This window comes from Olea europaea, unplaced genomic scaffold, assembly GCF_002742605.1.
Source record: "Olea europaea var. sylvestris unplaced genomic scaffold, O_europaea_v1 scaffold990, whole genome shotgun sequence".
Lineage (NCBI taxonomy): Eukaryota > Viridiplantae > Streptophyta > Magnoliopsida > Lamiales > Oleaceae > Olea > Olea europaea.
Genome location: NW_019268410.1, coordinates 243,109 through 249,579, shown reverse-complemented (window position 1 = coordinate 249,579; position 6,471 = coordinate 243,109). Strand labels below are relative to the sequence as shown.

The 6,471-nt window shown below is 31.2% G+C and overlaps 1 long non-coding RNA gene across 2 annotated transcripts; it reads right to left on the bottom strand.

Moving 5' to 3' along the window:
- Positions 1-5,892, bottom strand: LOC111392848. 2 transcript variants are annotated; one of them, XR_002702341.1, is made up of 5 exons: positions 5,809-5,892; positions 5,185-5,238; positions 4,650-5,036; positions 3,397-3,452; positions 1-331 (listed from the first exon to the last, which is right to left on the bottom strand). It is a non-coding gene; the product is annotated as an uncharacterized LOC111392848 (long non-coding RNA). The 2 variants fall into 2 exon arrangements; XR_002702342.1 differs by having other exon boundaries at positions 3,397-3,448.
- Positions 5,893-6,471: the final 579 nt, after the last annotated feature.

The window sequence follows — 6,471 nt, the reverse complement described above, 5'->3', positions numbered from 1 at the left end:
ACAACAAATAAGATTTTAACTTATATTTCTTGTTATTTAATCCCCTTCACCAAACATGCCGAATTTTTCAAGAGTACAAATCGGCCATAACAAGTGCCCAACAGTCAATTGATCTTTGGAGAAACAAGATCTACAAAAACCGAACAAGCATAAAAAAACATTGATATGGAAATTGAACATCTAACTTCACAAATAACCTACGATATTATCCTGTTCTGGCGGCCACAACACGTCGACTGTAGAAATGAAGAAATTTTCGTGCAGATTCGGTATATTATGCATTGCCTTTTCCAGCTTGGAGAGACTGAACTCTTTGTTGTACCTTAAATATCTGCAAAGGCAAAATATGAAAGGAAATACAGTGACCTTTTGTCTAACAAGAAACGTATTATGTCAGCACTGCAAAATAAAGTAAGAAACAACCATGAGAGAAGAATGCTAAACTAATTTAGCCCCGTTTGGCCCTCATTCTCATTCTCATTCTTTTTCTCTTTCTTATTTTCCACCACACAATCTTCCATAAAATAATACTAAAGGCAAATAAAAAATTTTTCATTCTTTTTCAACCACACATTTTTCAAAAAAACACTTTTCCAAACATTAAAATTTGACAAGAATGGGAGCCAAACGGGGGCTTAAACATTTTCTGATATATTCGAACCCTTTTCTGTTGTTGAAATTGCCATAAGTCAGGAAAAAAGTGGAATTATACACAGAACCAACAGAAATGGAAATGAGAAAAATAAAAGTGATAAAACAAAATGCGGTAAATGAGAATTATAATAACACACACACACACACACACAAAGTAATGTGGGTAATTATTAACAATTAAAGCCCTTGTTGGAAAGTGATTAATTGAAAAGCACTTTTCCCCCACTCATTTTCAATCATACATTCTCACTATAATAATAAAATAAATAAATAAAACACGTTTTCCCATAACTTTTCTAGTACATTTTAACAACATTATCCAAAAAATTCACTTTTCAAATAATCAATTTCACACAAGCACAGCGTGTCATTAGTTATGTCAAACAAATTGATGTGCATTCCTACAAGGTCATAACATGCATAGCTAGTTTCTACTCCGAAATACATAATATGGGCAAATTATATGTTCGAACGCCGTTGAACTATAGATATATTGTCCTCCTGGATTAATTAAAATAACTGCAAGTTAAATATACATTTCTCTTTCAATTTTGCCTCAAATTCTGGTACAATCTTCTTTTTTTAAATCAGGAGATCAACATTTATAGTAAGTCAAAAAGCATGTTTGTGCTTGCTTAAAAGACTAAAGGAAGCTTTCTTTTGGTCTTTTAAGCATTCCCAAAAGCATGCAAATATTTAAGTCATTGGTTGCCTTAGTATATATCCTACCAAAAACTTCCCAGGTGCAAAGAAGTTTTTTTATTGGCGTTCCTCTTCAAGAACTAAATCCACCGCTAACTAACATATTTTTAGTTGATTGCATCAACATCATTACAATCTCTAGATAACAATGAAAATATCTTCCCAGTTGTGATAGCCAGATATCAAATAATCAGTTTCAGAAACTGATTGTCTAACAAGCAACTTATAATTATTTATAACCATTGATAGAGGTGTCTTGTTAGAACATGTCAGAATATTTAATTTATTAATAAGAAAAATTAAGCTTCGATAATTTCAATTGATAAAAAGTGCAATTTAGAACTGACAGTGAAAGAAGTCGAGACTAATTAACTAGACTTGAACGGTCAAAAGTTGACCATTACATGTTTAAATTAATTGGAGCTTAAATTAATTGCACCCACCCAGTCACTTTAATGGTTTCAATCTTGGAATGGGAATTACTTGCAATTTTAGACAATTAACTAATTGTGGAATTTATATCTGATTATGAAATTGCATAGAAATAGTTTTAGCTTAAATGGAATTTTTGATTTATCATAGTTTAAAAGGAAATAATGGCCATATTTAAGAATTATTGACAAATATGAATTTTTGTGTGGTAATTGGAGATATGTAAACCCCAAAACAGAAATTGTTAAAAAAGGAATTGACAGGGTCCCGCAAAAGCGGTGGAGCATATGCCAAATAGGATCATCCAATTCATATAGAACCTATCACTAAAATCTCCCCACATTAACGAGTAATTCTAATGCGGATGGGTTCGGTCGAGGATGCTCGATTCTAACAAAAGGGAATACATTGGTAATAACCCTACCTGAAGCAATTTTTCTCTCAATTCAACATTCCATACCATGGCCTTTTGTTGTTTTAAACAAGCACTTACATACTAGTACAATTGTTCTTGAAAGAACATTGAAGAAGGCTTGAAGTTTGAAGCTTTCAATTGTAGTGCAAATTAAGGATTTTGTTAAAACACTCTATGAGGGCAATGTACTAAAACTCCTATGAGTGATGTAGCAATCAATCCGTTTGTTTTTTATTCTAGCATCCTGTATTAATAAAAAACAAAGGGGTCGATAGCAAATTGAAAAGCAATTAGAATTCTATAAGTGCATATTTAAACTTATTAAACATATAGGAGTTTTATTATGTTAAAACTTAAGTATGCTTTAACAAAATCTTTAATATGCCACGCAATGAAAAACTTCAAACCTCAAAGCCTTCATATTCGTCCAATAAAAGAGGTACTAGTGTGTGCTGCTCATTAAAAAGCACAAAAGGCACATGGAATGTTGGATTGAGAGAAAAAAAGGAATTTTAACTTCCTCTCTTTTTATCTCTCCTCCATCCCCCCATTACCACACCAAAATGTGTGCAACCATTTAAATATATGGTACTGTTTGTCAATAATGGCTAAATATAGCTAATATTACCTTTCTCTTTTATTTTGTTATTTTAACTTAATTTCTCATAAGCTAAAACTAACTTCCACAATCAATTAACTGTAATTTATTAATTGCCTCAATTACAATTTTCCCGTTACTTGATTGAAGCTATTAAATGAACATATTTGGATACAATTAATTTAAGTTCCAATTAGTTAATCTTTTCTACGATTGAAGCTATTAAATGGATCTAATTGGAAACAATTAATTTAAACTCCAATTAATTAAATCTTGTACAGTTGAACTTAAATTGTTCAAGTCTAATTAATTAATCTCGATTATTTCCACTAGAGGCTCGAGACTAAACTCTTTAATCAATTGAATTTATCAAAACTTAATTTCTTTTAAATAATTCAATCCTCCAACAAATCGTTCTAACAAGTCACCCCGTCGGTAGTTAATAAGCAACTCGTTGCTTATAAGTAGTTTATTAAGTAAATTTGACCTATTACTTGTAAGCTTAGACAAACATGCTCTCATTTTAATTAAATAAAAAAAATACAAAAATCATTTCGACCGAGAAGAAACATTAATAAAAGGGGAAGACACAAACCACTTCTTGCTGTTTTGTTTTTCCTCTAATCATGAAGTGTACCATCCAAAAGCTTCCTAGTGTACAAATTAGACATTTAAACCCACTGGAAATTGTTAAAGAAATAATAATAAGATGTAAAGAGCAAAAAGCATCAAAGAAGAAAATAATTAACAATTTAAACTACAGAAGTTTAGCAACCAACAGTTATCTGTCCTCAAGAAATCACTCAAAGGATTCCCAGTTTACATTGTTCACTGACAACTTTATAACCAGTAATTTCAGTGCATGAATGAACAATAATATCAAAATACAAAACACATTTTAACAGAAAATGAAAATTTGTTTTAGAGAAAAGAAGGTGTAAAGGGAAGAAGAGAAGGTACTCTCATTATCAGAAAATTTAAAAGAAAAGAAAATATAATCTATTCAACTACTTTGCAAAGCAACAAGAACTATCTTATAAGAAAAGAACGTTTTTGAATTCCATCTCACAGTAAGCGAAGGACGAAAGGATGGTTTGGTACTGTGGATTGCTGAGAATTACTTGGCACTGAAAGGGAGTAAAGAAAATAAAGAAAGAAAAAAAATGCAAGGTGGAGAGAAGAGAAAATTTGAAGGAGCCATAAGTCATTAAACTCTTCTGACCTATCCTTGACCAGCCTCATGATAAAATAAGCATTTGAATATAAATCTTCAAAATGTGAAAGAGATTATTGCAAATATGGAGCTGATGGTGTATGAGAAGATTATCAATTTAATTACTTGAACTTTCATACAGGACCTTGTTAAGTATATTGGAAAGGACTTAAGTGCAAATAGTTGAAAATAACCTTTAGTTGAGACACATTAAGTCTAGAATGGAAGACAATAATTTTAAAGTCCATATTCATAAGGAACTTGAACATGGATTTATTAGCATTAAATGGGAGAATTTAGCCCCTGTTTGGGCGTCATTCCCTTGATAGCTATGCACACCCCCCTACGACTCCACCCTCAACAGGAGTCATCCATTAAAAAAGTCAATAACCAAGTAACAAATTGCAAGGAAAAGTGGTTCCAAAAAAAATAAAAAAATGCAAGGAACAGACACGAAACGGTCTTAATCAAAATAGGATAAAGATGTATCCCCAAGGACAAAAGAACTTAATTTTCTGAGTTAATGCAAGCATCCAGAATAAACAAATTAATAAAAGTCACAAGTAAACAACAATCAAAGTTCCTAAATTGGAAAAGAACAAACAATTATGCAGAGATGTAATCAATTCACTTACGGATGTTGGCGTTGCTTTGGCATTGGCCTTGGCCACGTCCTGTTTGACGAGCACTGGCCCGATTAAATTATAAACATTCGCATCCTCATTTAACAGATCCAATTCCTTCAAATGCCCCCCCGAATTAGAAGGCAGGCAAGGGAGAACCTTTAGCACGAGCTCGTTTTCTCCAAGCTGAATAGTATACTTTTTTGGCCTTAGGGATTCAAACACACAGCAAGTGTGAAGCTCGTGTTAGGTTTCACTGAAGGGTGGGGGAGTGAGGGGAAAACATGTCTTCTCAAGTTCGCTAGTTTTCTTTATTCTCGAGGTCTCGCAGAGCCATTGAACCCATCGCTGCATGTTCTTCAATGGAGGTTTTTCAGGCTTTGACTTCTCAGGGCAGAACTAAAATTCCATTTTAAATTATAATCACTATTTTTCCAATGGAAATTCGATTAACAGATAACAATATACAAATTGTAATTCATACTTCAGAAATTAAATTCACAGATAACATATACAATTATAAAAGTGTAAGCTATTCATCTCATACCTTCAAACAATTGAAGAGTCTGCCAAACAATTAAGAAGGGCGAGGAAGTGGTGACTACAAAGAGCCAAAAAATTACGGTTAAGAACATGTCAAACAGCCAGATATCTACTATTAACAAATGTAATCTAAAACTATAATTGCAATGATTTCTATTACCATTCACTTAAATTTATAAGTTTTTTGACTGATTTTAGGCCCAGGTTTCCACTTTCAATAACATTATGAAAAAAGTGAATATGACCCACTCCTAATTTTACTGACTAAAGAAAAAAAAATTGAAGGATCTCAACAAACAATCTAAAAAGTTGAAATCTTTGAAAAAACGCCAGTTAATCAGACACATAATTTTTTATTTTATTATTATTATTATTATTATTTTTTTAAAGTCCCTCAAAAGAGCAACGTACAGATAAAATCGCAGATACCCATTTTCAATTCCACATGAATAATTCAGATCAAACACTTATCCAGAAAAAAGTTCAAGAATTAGTTGGGAAATGGGGAACACAGACGACAAAGGAAGGGTTTTTGCCAGCATATGATTGTGAAAAATATGTTTGATACAACGTATAGCTAATAGCATGACTTTTGGCAATAAAATAAGACGAGGGAACCATTACTCACTTCTCGGGCGGGAGCCATGCGATGGTGCTGGAGCTCTCGCCGTGGGGAACCATTAGTCCTGGATTATTCTGGGTTTTGCTAAAGTAGTCAGAGTTGAACTTGTTATTCTGAAATAATTTATAAACACTGTAAAAATAATATTTGATATTAATTTGTTGAAAAAGTTTGATTAGTTACTGACAAACTAAAAAAATTGAAACTTAGGATAGAAATTTAAAAAAGAAAATTCATAAATATATTAATAAAATAAATTTATCTATAATAACTCTAAATTCATGTAGATCAATATTCATCAAGTCAAGATAAATGTGAATGTTAATTAATCGAGAATTAATAACACAAAATTCGTACAAAAGAATAATTTTGTAGTATTTATTGCAAATTGAAAAATTAAAAGTTATGTATTATTGAAATAATTAAATTATAGTATGGTTAAAATTGTTCAAAAAATAATTCTCACTTGAGATTCCTTAAATTTAGATTAATGTGAATGTTAATTAACTGAGAATTAATATTACAAAATTCATATATGACAAGAATTTTCTAATATTTATTACATATAAAAAATGAAAAGTAAAATATTATTAAAATAATTGAAATGTACTAGCGTTAAGATCATTTAAAAAATAATTCTAACTTAATGTGATATTTAGCCATGTTTGA